Below are 15,513 nucleotides of genomic sequence, written 5' to 3'. Positions count from 1 at the left end.
AATGCTTTTCTATAGTTCATATACATGACGGCAACCTGTTACCGAGGAACCTGAGAGGTTTAAAAGCCTTACGAGCCAGGCAGGACTCAGACCTACAATCTTCTGATCCAAAGTCAGGCGCGTTATTCATTACGCCACTGGCCCATAGAACATGCGCTTGGACTCCACCACAGAGAGCTCTACACTGCTACTAGTAGTACACTTCCCCATCTAAATTTTCACAGCAAGAAACTTGTGTTTCCTACTATTTTTATCAGGTTTAAAATATCATCTCCTTAAAACAGAAAAAGTGTTGTGTCGTGCTGAAATTCCGATTGATTTTGAATTCAAAGAAAAAAGGTTTTCTTCCAAAACACCATTAAATTGTCACATCTTGCAGACAATAGGTGTATTCCATGTTGAAAAGAGAAGAAAGAAAACCATGGAGCCTTTTACAGGTGTGAGGCTTCTTCAGGTGTGAGAAGACCTCACAGCTGAAACGCTGTGTTTCCGTTCTTCTCTTTTCAGCATGCAATAAACCTATTACTTGTTCCTTTGCAGCCGAGGCATGCTGACGTAGCTACCCAGCTAAACATCTTGCAGACTCTACAGTACTTCTCTCCTGTAGAAGTAAAGCAGGGCTTGCTGGGTGAGCTTTTGCTCCGGTAAATTAGGTCACGTGTCATGTTAAATCACTTCTTCTAAACACAACATTTTCTGGTGCTAGCTTTCCCCATGAAAAGAGACATTTACCTTACAGTACATGACATATCGTTTTTATTCTACCAATAAGTATAGAAATTAAACAAAAGAAAAAATGGTGTCGCCAAAGAATGCACAGCTCTGTCGCCTTGGGGAGGTGTCAAGGGCATTGAGCTCCTTGGACATGAAAAGTGCCCGATAAATGCCATTTCTCATCATTTCTCTTGGCGTCAGTTCTGCTATTAAACGGGAAAGAGGCAACGGGCTCAGAGTGTGTTAAGTGCACACCGAGCGCAGATGTGTCCAAGTGTCTGTAAAAGTGCGGTGCTCCCTAGTGGCTTAAAGTGCCTGCCTAGTAAGCAGGCGATCCTGGGTCTGAATACCAGCGGTGCCTCTCTCCGTGTCTTGTTGTGCCAAATGTATCATTTCAGACAAACATGTACAGCTTTGTTCAGTTTAATGCAAGAATTCATTTCCTTTCTGGAATAACTTGTTTTTGAAGAAATCCATACATTTTGTGAAAGATGAAATCAATTTCTTGGTTGTCAGTGAAAAAATATTGCTGGCTACAAGAAGCGCAAACGATTGTTTTCTTTGACCATAAACCTGCAAATGTAGGGAGCACAAAAGACCGTCAGACTCTGTGGTGCAATCGGTTAGTACATTTGGCTGTTAACTGAAAAGTTGGTGGTTCAAGCCCCTCCAGTATGCGTGTCTCAGTTTTTCCAATGTAAACATCATCACCATCGCTAAAGAAGATGGAGCAGAAGGCTCCACAGCCGAAACGTTGTGCTTCTTTTCTTCTCTTTTCAGCATGGAGTAAACCTTTGCTTTATCCTTTGCAGCCTAAGCATGCTGACGCAGCTACCTTTCTCTTAACACGCCTCAATCATTATTCACCAAAACGATCAGCAGAATAAGTCGCCTTTGTGGTGATGTCACTCCTCTGCTTCACAAATGTCCTTAGTGACGGGCCATTTCTTTCTGCCATTTTTCCGGAGCGGTTATTGATTGCTCCATCATTTCCCTCTTACTTTCCATCACTAGATTGAAAAAAAAAACAGAAACAGGCTGACAGGACGACAATCAAATTGCAAAAACTCATCAAAGCACTCGATAGAGTATTTGAATCCACAAGTAGCTACGAGCAACTTTGTCCTGGCTTGCATGAAAGTCGGAAAATGTCAAAAAGAAAAAGATGGTGGCTTTTTCATATTCGTTCTTTTATTTTTAGTTCGTTGCTGCTTCTGTCCATTGTCCTCCTGCCTGGCTCTTGACCTGTTTGAACGCACACAGTAGACTTTCATGCAGGGGATTTGTCCTGAGCCTCTGTGAAAGACCCACCCACCCCCATAAATAACTGCTCTAGAAACACATGAATGCAAAACTAAACCACAGCTTAAAGAGGAGCTTGTCATGACCGCCAGGCAGTTAAGACCAACTCTTAAGCGATCTAATCAGCACCAGCAGTGGGTGATTATTAACAAACGCCGCCGCACGAGTTAACCCACCTGCACACACTCCACCGTGCGGTACGCAGTGCTATTTTTACCATCTTTACCTGCTTCCCGCTGGTATTGAGTCTACTCCTTGAGAGCTCTACCTGGCGTTTTTTCCATTACCTCGTTTATTCTGGATATTGGACTCCCCTTCTGCCTTTTCGACTTTGGACCTCGCCTCTCACCTCGGACTGTTTGCCACCAGTGTTCTCCCTGGATTACGACTTACCTTACGCCTCTTGACCATGAAACAAAGCAAAGCAGAGCAAAACAAAACGAACAAACGAAAACCCTCACGTCCCGCACTTGCATATAACGCCGTTACGTGCCCAAGCGGTATTGTACGTCATCCTAGCACTGCACCCCGGGGCGTATGGTATATGGGAACGAGCACACGCCACGAATCGTCTCGAATCACTCCCTACAGCTGTAAGGCACCTTGAAGCGTGCACCCCCAACATTCTTCTTTGCGCATCTGTGAAAGGTAAACTCTTGAGCAAACTCTGAACCAGCTCTAAGGAAACTAATCCGATTAGACGTTACTTTGACTCATCCTTTAAGGGACTCTTGTTAATTGGAGAATCCAATGATTTCGAATGAATTCTGTATGCGTTAAAAGACAGCTATACACAGAAAACATGCAGGACACTTCTCATGATGTTTCCCGAGCCGAAACACAGTGCGTTTTTCCAAGCCATCTGACAAAGCCCTCCCACTGAAAACTGCAGCAGATCATGTAAAGACGTTCAACTTTGTAACTACTGCACGCACGCACAGGAAGCAGAATAAATTCCTCTTTTCAAACTGTCAAAGGTTTGCTTTGCGAACACTGCAGGACATCGCACAATCGCTTTTGAACGGGGACAAACGATTTCTTATGGGGCGCAGTAAGTACAGACGTTTAAAAAGCTCCACTCATGCCGACGATGCAGCATGAAGAAGCGCAACCTAACGTTTGCATTCCTAGCAAATTCCTTTTATTTTTTTATAAATAAAGACAGTCTTGTTTAACAAACAACACACACAACATTTTACATTGTCAATTCAGTTCAAATCAATGTATTTCTATATAGCGCCTTTCACAACAAGGGCTTCCCAAGGCACTTAACAATGCAAGTTGTTAAGAACCTTGTGTCTAATATGCCGCCTAGGTAACGTGCTGTCTCTTTGAGGCAAATGTTTAAATCCTCTGAGTTAAGTGCTGAAGTTATAGTAGTCCTATCAGTATTGTTGCCTCCGATCAACAGATCCTCAGTTTTCTCAGAGTTGAGTAACAAAAAGTTTTCACACATCCAAGTATTTCCTTCATTAATGCATTTAACTAAAGTGATAATAGAAGAGCTGTCGTTTGGTGTAAACAAAATGTTTATTTGAGTGCAATCAGCATATGAATGAAAGTTCATATTATTTTTTCGGATTATCCTACCTAGCAGCAGCATGTAGAGAGAGAGCAATATTGGTCCCAGCACTGATCTTCTGGTACCCCAAATTGAACTGGTGACATTGATGAAGCAGTACAATTATTAGATATTTGAACATAATGAAAACGATGAGTAAAATGTGAAGTAAACCACTGAAGGACGGTTCCAGATAAGCCAACCTCAAACTCAAGCCTGTGTAACAAAACAGAGAGGTCAACCGTGTCAAAGGCAGCTCTAAGATCTAGAAGCACAAGCACTGTTGCATTCCCCGCATCAGTAGCTAAGAGAATATCATTTATGACTCTTGTTAATGCAGTTTCAGAAACCAGACTGAAATTTCTCAAGTATATTATTTGAATCCAGATACGATTGACGTTGGGCAACAACTATTCTCCCAAGACTTTTAGATTGAAATGGGACCTTTGAGACAGGCCTGTAGTTGTTAAGAACTTGTGGATCCAAATTTGACTTCTTAAGGAGCGGTCTAACAACCGCTACCTTAAATTGATCAGGTACAACGCCTGACGCAAGCGATGCATTCATCATACTAATTATAGGTCCTGCCAGTCCTTCGAGGGAATCTTTGACTAGCTGAGTGGGGATGGGATCTAGCGAACAGGTGGTTGACTTTGTCTTATGTCTGTGTTTATGAGTCCACCATAAGAAGAAATCTGAACAGGAGTGGTGATCATGCGAGGTCACCATGGAGGAAACCACTGCTCTCCCCCCCAAAAAAACCACCACTGCCCCTCTCAAGTTTGCTAAAGACCACATGGATGTTCCACAGCAACTCCTGGAACAATGTTCTGTGGACAGACGTGACAAAAGTTGAACTTGTTGGTAAATGTGCACAGCGTTATGTTTGGAGATAACAAAACACTGCATACCAACTCCAAAACCTCATCCCACCTGGGAAGCATGGCGGAGGCTGTACGGCTTGCAATCATCGAGGGACCGATGAATTCCAAGATGTATCAGGAAAATCTACAGCAGAATGTCAGGGTGTCTGCCTGTGATCTAAAACTCGAAAGACGCTGGGTCATGCAGCATGACAAAAACAAAGGAGTACATCAACAACAGAGTGGCTGAAACAGAAGAAATTCCGTATGTTGGGATGGCCAAGTAAGAGTCCTGACCCCAATCCCATTGAAGTACTGTGGCGTGATCTGAAGCAGGCCGTTCAGCGCAAGACATCCCAAAAATATACATGACTGAAACAGTTTTTCATAGAGGAATAGGCCAAAATACCTCCTAACCGCTGCTCAGGTCTGACCAGCCGCTACAGAAAGTAGGGGTTGAGGTTTTTGTCATAAAGGAGGTTCCACTAGCTCCTTAATATAAGGGTTCACGTACTTTTTCCATCAATGACCTTGATTGTTTAAACCATTTGGTCAATAAAGAAACAGCAATGTCAAATGTTGGGCGTGTGTTGTTTGTTAAATCAGACTCTCTTTATTAATTATTATGACTTAGATAAAGATAAGATCACATGTTAGGAGCCATTCATGCAGAAATCCACATCATTCCGAAGGGCTGTTTACAAAAGTTTTTCTCCCAACTGTATGTGAGAGAAAAGCAGAGATGCTCACTGAGTAAGGTGGGGTTGCAGCTTTGCAAATCACAAGGACATTTGTACGCTCAAAATGGGACAGGAGCACCCCAGATGGGACTTGAACCCACAATCCCTGGCTTAGGAAGCCAGTGCCTTATCCATTAGGCCACTGGGGCACACTGGGGAAAGTTAGGCAGCAGAAGGTTTACTGTGACCTGAGAAGGACCGGCATCCAATCACGGTGGTACACACACACACACGCTCTCACTCATCTGAGCTACACAGCTACCAAGATGATCTCAGGTGCGCCGAGTTGGTACGGAACATATTGAACTGATCGACGGCGAATTGTCTCTCAGACAGGCTTTTCACCTCTGAGCTCCCTGACTGACAGTAATCAGCTAGGTAGTGAAACAGTCAGCTGCTTCTAAGCCTTAAACAGCTGCATCGCGGCGCTTCCACAGAGAGATGATTTGAAAGCCAAACATCGCCCATTGGGAACACCTTACTATCACTAGTTTAAGAGACTCTTAAGGTCTTGCAGAGGTGCCTGTCTAATAGCATGTGCTTTGCAAGCTATAGGTGTTTAGGCTGAGGCAGAATGCCTGTTAACAAAATGTTTTTCTAAAGGGGCCTCGCACTCTTTTCCAAGCAATGGTCACCATCCCCACCGAGTGTCACAATGTAGTCATGTCCTAGGACATCACCTGTTAGTCTCCATTTGTCTGCCACCAACACTTTAGGTTACGGGGTCACAACCGCACCCCGGAGACCAGAGGAGCCGTTGGCGTTCTGGCGGCGCAGATTGGGCTGAAGGTGGGGCGCTTGAATCTCGCTGTTGGAGGCCGTCTGAAACTGACCCAAGCCTTTCCCTTGAATTAAATGTAAATAAGAAATGAACCCCAGATGCACATGGAATCAATCACGTGTTTCCTTTGAGCCGTTTCAGAGACTGCTCCAGAGTTTACCTTGCACAGATGCGCAAAGATTAATGATGGGGGTGCACGCTTCCAGGCGTCTTACAACTGTAGGGACTGATTAGAGACAATTCGTAGCTTGTGCTCATTTCCCTCTATTCCCCGTGTTGCAGTGGTAGGATGACGTAAATTCCTGCTTCGACACGTAACGGGATTATAATCAAGTGCAGGAGCTGAGGGCTTTAGTTTTGTTTCGTTTTCCATGGCGTTCGTAAGCGCGCAAATCAAAGGCAATTCCTGCGTCTAACACGAATGTAAATGCTTTTGAAAGTGCAGTGTGGTGCAGCTTGTAAAATCCTTGTCCACATTTTTGGTTTGTTGATGTTTTTTCTGTCTGCCAAAGTTGCATTTTGACATCCGGACTGGGGGACTTTACCATTTGAACGTGAAGCCAGCCTTAAACCCTCTGAGGCGTGTCTGTCTGCCGGCACGAATCTTGGAAAGGTATTTTTTTTAACGAAGACCAACTTTAAAAAGGTTTCCGCAGCCACCTCGCAGTCCGTGTTTGATTATAGGAGGAATGCGGCGGCATTGAGCTCGCATTTGTCGTGCTCGAGTGGTTAAGGTGATGGGCTCGAAATGCGTTGGGGCTTCCCCGCGCAGGTTCGAAACCTGCCGACTCCGGCGTCTGCCGCACGTCGCCTTGTGCCTGCGCGGCAGAGGCGAAGTGCCGCTTCTCCTTTCCTGGTACTATAAAAACGCGAAATCGTTTGGACCCGCTGCCGTGGAAATCAATTCTTCAGATAACCACGCATTTTGCGTTCGCACCTCTGGTGCTCTACTTATGCCTTTGAAAACCTAATGAATAAAGCTGAAAGAACCGACACGATATGTAGGTGCTGGTAAAGCACGCAGTAAAGAACTGTTAACAGCAAGGGTTTCAGTGGGTTAACTGAGGAGAAGGCGTGATCGCTAATTGTTGACTTTTTATTTGGTGTTAGAAACACTCTTACTGTGCATGACGTGCAACAAATGTAGCCACAGAAATTGCATCACGCTTTCATGTATGCTATTGCAGACACCAACGTTGCCTAGATAGAAAACCGAAATAGCCGTGGGTTTGCTTGCTGGTCTGAAGGATCTCTCTTCGAATCTCTATCATTTGTCAATGAAAGTAAAAGGCGCTGCAATCTCATACGTTCAGAATCAAACCCGCAGCTGTTGTTCGACTTTATTTCTTGACTAATTACAACTGAGTGTCGCATGAGCAGTTACGTAAACTTGTCTGGTATATTTGAACACAAATGCCGTTCTTCAATTAAAACTAACAGTACATTGTCAGGGACATTCAGTTCTATACAAACAAGAGACAGACGAGAATATTTCTACCGTTCATGTGGACTACGTGTTGACTTACTGATCGGAATAATTGAAAGGTTCGGGCTCATAGCCGATGCAGTGCGTGCTAATTAGAACAGCAACGCTGAGCTCTCAGCACCGTACTGAGCCCAGGTGTTTTTCTAAAGCTGTCAGGTGCAGTTCATTTACATGAAGGAAATCTCTTACTGGGTACGATTACAATACAGTAAGTAGCACAGACTACTTAGGGAGTAGCCCGATGCGTTTAAAAACGACCCGAGCCAGGCAGGAGTCGAACCTGCAATCTCCTGATCCGTAGTCAGACGCGTTATCCATTGCGCCACTGGCCCTGGTGTGACACTGCAGGACTGTAACCCAGTGAGATCAGCACTGCAACTAGTAAAATATTACCCCCGGTCCATTCTTTTCCAAAAGTGAGAAACACCTGTTTTCTACATCTTGTCTGTTTTAAAACCATATCTCTTTAAACCAAACCAAGAGTTTGTCTTTTGCACTGATATTCTGATTCATTTCGATTTCAAAGAAAAAAAAAACATTATCTTCCAAAGCATCATAAAATTGTCCATTCTTCCAGACTCTACTTCTCTCTTGTAGTAGTACAGCAGACCTTTCCAGGTGAGCAGATCACAGAGTCCGAAATATGCTTCCTCCATCAAGCAAAGTACCTGAACATGACTCTGTCTTCATAAATGCGCCCCTGTAATAAAGAAATTAAATCCGAAATCAAGAGGGCAGTTGCCTACTGAAGTTCAAGAAGTCATCAATTTTAACCTAGCAACACATTAAAGGCTGCATCTATACAAGTACGATTCTAGAAATGCTCACCAGATTACGTTTTAAGAAGGAACTGCGCCTCAGGTTCCGCCGAGATCTTAACTTGGATGGCAGGATTCAGAGTCCAGAGTGTGGACTGATGGCGCACGGAGGGTCCACATACTGTGGATCCCTCAGTTTTCTTCCGCGTGTTTAAACCGCCAGCGTGTGACTCCCCTGTCCCCGTGACCTCATTGCTCTGCTCTCTCCTCTGTGCAGCCGAGCCCGATTCACGGTAAAGTGAAAAAAAAGATGCCCTCAACGTGGGATTTACTCTGGATCGAGGATAGATGTCACCTTTTTATCGTTGAACAGGATGTATGTGATGTGGCGACTAGGTTCAATTTTGTATCCTCTTTAAAAGATTAAGGACTGGGGTGAGCGTGATTTACCACCCTTTCAGCTAAGAACCCGACATGAGCACCGTTTAAGCTGCATAGACTCGGTCGTTTAACTCTTCTCCATTAGCAGGGTTAAGGTTAAAGAAAAAAAACATTGCTGACTTCTTTTTTTTTGCCAGCCGCTAGCGCTGATTAGCAATGTTTGTATTTCATGTTTTGCAAATTCCATCAATTTTAAGAAAAACAAGTCGCGTTAAAGACAGGAAATGAATACTTGCATTTAATTAAGTCTAGCCGTAGGCGGTTATCCACTGGGATTCAGACCCAGGGCCTCCTGTTTACTAGACAGGCGCTTTAACCAACTAAGCCACAGCGCCCCAGGAGTGCTGTCCTTTTGCAGCCACTTGGACACACCACTCAGACACATCTGCATTCGGTGTGTGCTCTGCCTGCTCGCTGAGCAAGTTGCCACCTTTACATACAATAGCAACATCGACACCAAGAGAAAGGATGACAAATGGCTTTTATCTGGAACTTTTCATGTCCAAGGAGCTCAATGTGCTTTCTGTGTACAACAGGGCCACTGAACTCCACGCTGGCCACTGAACCACAGCAGTGGCTTGCTGGCTTGACATCTCCCAAGGAAAATGTTGAAATCGCGTGTGGAACAGGAAATTGACCCTCGAGTACGAGGGAAAAAAAAGAAAAAGATCATCTGGAGCATCAAAGGTGCATCATTTGGACACTTTGTGGGCTTGAAATACAAAGAAAATCATGTTCTATGGTACAAGATAAATACAAAACTTAAGCTTTTATTATAATTAGATTTGTTTATAAAGCATAAGCAATCATTTATTACATTAATATATGTAAAAATAACATTTTAGCATCATACGTTTAGTATATTTAGTCCCTAATGCTGAAAGAAATGATCATAGAACATGACTTCTAACCTTACCTGCGGTGTTTTTGATCCCTATTGCTCAATGCACAGTGAAAGCATTGCATACATGTGTCTGACAATGAGAAATGGGCCCCTGAGACAGTCATTTGCCTGTTTCACAAATGATCGTATTTTACTAGAGATTCTGTTTGGGATTCAGATGTGCATTCGGACAGCAATCCTTTTCAAGAAATGATACGTTCTGGATGAGGTCAAAGGTGCTGGAACACTGTATTTAGGATGTGTTTGCAGTTATTCTGTGTTTCTAGCTTCAACCCAGTGATATATATATATATGCTCACTGATTTTTTGGTACATGCCCAGGGCAATAATCATTATGAGGATTTATTTCCATATGTGCTAGAGGTAGTGTTGTGAAATTCTTCAACACACTGGATCGCAGGTTTAAACCTGCACTCTTACTCCTTAAATACCAACAAATGCAGATATGTAGCAATCATATTGTAGCTGACACTCATTTGCCTGTTTCACAAATGATCATATTTTACTAGAGATTCTGTTTGGGATACGGATGTGCATTCTGACAACAATCTCTTTCAAAAAATGATTTTACCTTATCGCAGCTTTGCCCCTCTTGCCTCTTTGGAAAATATCTCCATCTTGTGGTCGTTGTTGGTAATGTCTTCTTATGCCCTTTTTTTATTTCAATTCTTTATTAGTTGATTCTAGAATCTCTACAATAGAGCTGAAAATATCAGTTTTGTAGCAGACAATATGACATTAGTTATAGTCCAATTAAGACTTTATTACCCTGTTTGTAACATAACAAATTAAAATTGATTAAAACTAAGTTTGGAACACCAGGGAACATAAAAAATGATTTTTAGGAAAACCATGAGGTTCTCTGTGTCCGATGCCTGCAAGGGGAGAAAGCTAGAATCCTTTGCTTTTTCAAAATTTGAAAATAAACATCATATAACAACAGCTTTCATTCCTAGGAGTGAAAAATAACAATTTTTGAAGACATATTAGTTTCTAAAACACTACAATAAAGTTAAAAACATCCGTTTTATATTACTTTTAGTATTTTTAGTGAAATTAGTCATTTATTGCACTATTTTTAATATAATCTCTAATTAAAAGTGAATAGAATTAAGTTTGGAGCAACAAGGAACACAAAAAAAAAAGATTTTAAGGAAAAAAATGATGTCTTCTGTGCCAGGTGCCTGCAAGGGGAGAAAGCTAGAATCCTACCCAGGCTCCTGGAGCTCTGTCCTGGCTAAAGGAGGGTGAATCCATCCCCTTCAAAGCTCCATGAAAAAATGATCATTTAAAATTTGAAAAAAAAAACATCATATAACAACAGTTTTCATTCATAGGAGTGAAAAACAACCATTTTTGAAGACATATTAGTTTCTAAAACATTACATTAAAGTTGAAAACATCCGTTTTATATTACATTAATTTTTGTGAAATTAGTCATTTATTGCACTATTTTTAATAAAATCTCTAATTAAAAGTGATTAAAATTAAGTTTGGAACAACAAGGAACACAAAAAAAAAGATTTTAAGGAAAAAAATATTGTCTTCTGTGCCAGGTGCCTGCAAGGGGAGAAAGCTAGAATCCTACCCAGGCTCCTGGAGCTCTGTCCTAGCTAAAGGAGGGTGAATCCATCCCATTCAAAGCTCCATGAAAAAATGATATTTTTAAATTTGAAAAAAAAAAACATTATAGAACAACATCTCTTGGTCCACAGAGTGCAAAAATCCAACTTTGAAGAAAATCCATTGACTGATCCCCGAATCCTGAAGTTTCTTCGCATGATATCGGGCTTGCAACCACTTTCTGGAAAATGATGAAAAATGCCAAAAATGAAAAAAAAGTTATCAATTCTAGAGCCTAAGAGGAAACTAAGACAAATGTATATCTCCAAATAATTTTATGTGCTTCAGAAGAGCCCAGGAAAGTTTTTTGCATACATGAAACCACGCCCGTTTGCACGTAAGCAGACATGGTTGCACACACGACTGCATGAAAGCACGCGTGCATGCAAAATCATCCTGTTAAGCATTTGAAAAGCCGCACCACGGCGCACTTGAAATAGCTCTTACATTAGTGGTCGACACAGGAATCGCCTTTTTATTTACGCTCTTACCAACGCGATGGAAAGCAAAACAAAGCAAAGCAGAGCAAAACAAAACGAACAAACGCAAAACCCTCACGTCCCGCACTTGCATATAACGCCGTTACGTGCCCAAGCGGTATTGTACGTCATCCTAGCACTGCACCCCGGGGCGTACGGTATATGGGAATGAGCACACGCCACGAATCGTCTGAAATCACTCCCTACAGCTGTAAGGCGCCTTGAAGCGTGCACCCCCAACATTCTTCTTTGCGCATCTGTGAAAGGTAAACTCTTGAGCAAACTCTGAACCAGCTCTAAGGAAACTAATCCGATTAGACGTTACTTTGACTCATCCTTTAACAGTTTTCAGTCTCTGTCTTTAAACACCTTGCTCAGTCACATTCAAGCCACAAGTACTCTTCTCGGATGTTGCACAAACAAATCCTAATGTCTTGAAAGCATTGCAGCATGTTTGTGTCCCACTTCCCGTGGCTGCAGGACGACTGACACGATCGGACAAACACAATCTGTGGCGTTTAGCGTGACATAGTCTTGCAGGCATCGTGCTGTCTTACTGCAATACTATACCACTTGAGGAAACAGTTCATCTGGCCATGAAACTCATTTGAACGTCTAGCTACAGCAACTAACAATAACATGATTTATTCAGGATGTGTGGAACCAGCACGTCCCGGAGACAGCTTCTGAAATCGTGAGCATTCTCTGGTGGTGTCCTGGAGGGCTCCCCCGGGCATGTGTTGGTGGTATAGTGGTGAGCATAGCTACCTTCCAAGCAGTTGACCCGGGTTCGATTCCCAGCCAACGCAGTGGCAAGTGTTTTCAAATGCTGTCACAAGCCTTGGATTGTGACTAGCAAAGCAAAGCCTTTTGAAAGAGCTAAAGCACTGCAAAACGGAATTGAAGGAGAATCTTACAGGGGATTCTGAGCGGTGTCTAAATAAATAAATTCACAGCGTCCGCGGATGGCATTTTGCAGCTGGAAGTAGATGTCGACGCTTTTTGCACACAGCACCAAAAAAGCGTCTTTTTTGAAGGTACAGGCATTGAGCATTGGTGGTTCATTGTTAGAACTCTCGCCTGCCACGCAGGAGGCTTGGTTTCGATTCCTGGCCACTGCAGTGGCTTTTGCAGCGAACGGCTCCATCACTTGCATCCCAACTTTTGCAACTCGCAACTGAAAACCCACTGAAGCTAAGCAGGTGTGAGCCAGGTCAGTACCTGGATGAGGGTGAGCTACAGGGAAAAACAAAGCTTCCAGCTGGAAGTGGTGTTAATGGGGCCAGCGGGGAGGCGCTCACCCTGAGGTCTGTGCGGGTCCCAATCTCCCAATATAGTGACGGAGAAGCTGTGTTGTAAAAGGGCGCTGTCTTTTGGATGAGATGTAAAACCGAGGTCATAGTGCTCTGTGGTCATTAAAAATGACCACCAAAACCTTTGACAAAAGCTCTTGGTAATTGATGGTCTTCAATAATGTTTCTCCTTTAGGTACATTTAAAATCAGCTGAATAATGCTGTGAAACCATGAAACTGCATGAGAAAGCCCGTACACTGAATTACACGGCTTTCTATTCAAAGGAGGACAAAAGAAATTCCCTGAGTTCGATTTTTTGCAGCACAGAGAGGGGCACTGTCACGAGGCTGGTTAGCTCAGTTGGTTAGAGCGTGGTGCTAATAACGCCAAGGTCGCGGGTTCGAGCCCCGTACGGGCCATGTCCTTTTCTCCTCTCTTACCAAAGCTGTTAGGTTCCTTTCCGTGGTGAGATGGGTTGTCCTGCAACGCTGCCACACAGTGCCGACAGACAAGAGTGTTGCGGGAGAAGAGAAAAGTGTTTGAAGATTTAAGAGTGTCTTAGGTGGAGCCAAAATCAAGTGTCACAAATGCAAGTGGGAAGATTTCCAATGTTTAATATGGTCAAAATAAGCGGAACTTACCAGCTGGTCCGGCACAGTCTGCCATGCTTTTGTCATATACTGTAAAGTGGTGTCGAACTGGGTGTCGAACTGGAGCCTCACCATTTGCATATGTGAGGCTCCAGTTATACATCGATTGTCACATTAAATGACAAAAATGAAGAGAGTTAAAGCAGCTGGAGAGGTTTTCTTACAACTTTTGAGCTGACACAGTTTTGGAAAATGTTTCCTTCACGCTGCACTGTACAACATAGGCAGCCAAGAGTCTCCAAAACAAAACAGAATGGACAGATAGGAGAAAATTCCCACTCGTCCTGAAGTTCCCAAAATCCAGCACTGAGCGTAAACAAAGTGTCTAAGTAGCGTGGGAATGTTAAACCTAACCCTAGCTGGAGTTTGAGCAATCCAGCACTGAGAGTAAAAAGATGAGTCAAAGTAACGTCTAATCAGATTAGTTTCCTTAGAGCTGGTTCAGAGTTTGCTCAAGAGTTTACCTTTCACAGATGCGCAAAGAAGAATGTTGGGGGTGCACGCTTCAAGGCGCCTTACAGCTGTAGGGAGTGATTCGAGACGATTCGTGGCGTGTGCTCGTTCCCATATACCTTACGCCCCGGGGTGCAGTGCTAGGATGACGTACAATACCGCTTGGGCACGTAACGGCGTTATATGCAAGTGCAGGACGTGAGGGTTTTCGTTTGTTCGTTTTGTTTTGCTCTGCTTTGCTTTGTTTTGCTTTCCATCGCGTTGGTAAGAGCGTAAATAAAAAGGCGATTCCTGCGTCTACCACTAATGTAAGAGCTATTTCAAGTGCGGCGTGGTGCGGCTTTTCAAATGCTCAACAGGATGACTTCGCATGCACGTGTGCTTTCATGCAGTCGTGTGTGCAACCATGTCTGCTTATGTGCAAACGGGCGTGGTTTCATGTATGCAAAAAACTTTCCTGGGCTCTTCTGAAGCACATAAAATTATTTGGAGATATACATTTGTCTTGTTTTCCTCTTAGGCTCTAGAATTGATAACTTTTTTTTAGGATTCTAGCTTTCTCCCCTTGCAGGCATCGGGCACAGAGGACCTCATGGTTTTCCTAAAAATCTTTTTTTTTGTGTTCCTTGTTGTTCCAAACTTAATTTTAATCACTTTTAATTAGATATTTTATTAAAAATAGTGCAAAAAATGACTAATTTCACTAAAAATAATGTAATATAAAACTGATGTTTTTAACTTTATTGTAGTGTTTTAGAAACTACTATGTCTTCAAAAATGGTTATTTTTCACTCCTAGGAATGAAAGCTGTTGTTATATGATGTTTATTTTCAAATTTTGAAAAAATCAAAGGATTCTAGCTTTCTCCCCTTGCAGGCATTGGACACAGAGAACTTCATGGTTTTCCTAAAAATCATTTGTTATGTTCCCTGGTGTTCCAAACTTAGTTTTAATCAATTTTAATTTGTTATTATGTTAAAAACAGGGTAATAAGTTTCTAATTGGACTATAAATAATGTCATATTGTCTGCTATAAAACTGATGTTTTCATCTCCATTGTAGAGATTCTAGAATCAACTAATAGAGAATTAAAATAAAAAAGGGCATAAGAAGAGATTACCAACAACGACCACAAGATGGAGATGTTGTCTAGACATTACCAATAACGACCACAAGATGGAGATATTGTCCAAAGAGGCAAGAAGGGCAAAGCCGCGATAAGGAGATTGCTGTCAGAATGCACATCCGGATCCCAAACAGAATCTCTAGTAAAATATGATCATTTGTGAAACAGGCAAATGAGTGTCAGCTACAATATGATTGCTACATATCTGCATTTGTTGGTTTTTAAGGAGTAAGAGTGCAGGCGGTTTAAACCTGCGATCCAGTGTGTTGAAGTATTTCACAACACTACCCCTAGCACATCAGGAAATAAATCCTCATAATGATTATTGCCCTGGGCAT

The 15,513-nt window shown here is 42.6% G+C and overlaps 3 non-coding genes across 3 annotated transcripts; 1 reads left to right on the top strand and 2 right to left on the bottom strand.

Annotated features, from left to right (window-relative positions):
• Positions 1-5,256: 5,256 nt before the first annotated feature.
• Positions 5,257-5,329, bottom strand: trnar-ccu (transfer RNA arginine (anticodon CCU)). The gene has a single exon. It is a non-coding gene; the product is annotated as a tRNA-Arg (tRNA).
• A 2,377-nt stretch (positions 5,330-7,706) lies between these two features.
• Positions 7,707-7,779, bottom strand: trnar-acg (transfer RNA arginine (anticodon ACG)). Its single transcript has one exon. It is a non-coding gene; the product is annotated as a tRNA-Arg (tRNA).
• A 5,512-nt stretch (positions 7,780-13,291) lies between these two features.
• On the top strand, positions 13,292-13,365 carry trnai-aau (transfer RNA isoleucine (anticodon AAU)). Its single transcript has one exon. It is a non-coding gene; the product is annotated as a tRNA-Ile (tRNA).
• The last annotated feature ends 2,148 nt before the right edge of the window (positions 13,366-15,513 follow it).

The sequence above is a fragment of the Lepisosteus platostomus genome, unplaced genomic scaffold, assembly GCF_059453375.1.
Source record: "Lepisosteus platostomus isolate fLepPlt1 unplaced genomic scaffold, fLepPlt1.hap1 Scaffold_30_H1, whole genome shotgun sequence".
Classification (NCBI taxonomy): Eukaryota; Metazoa; Chordata; class Actinopteri; order Semionotiformes; family Lepisosteidae; genus Lepisosteus; species Lepisosteus platostomus.
The sequence above is the reverse complement of the archived record's forward strand: the minus strand, read 5'-3'. Positions and strand labels throughout refer to the sequence as shown.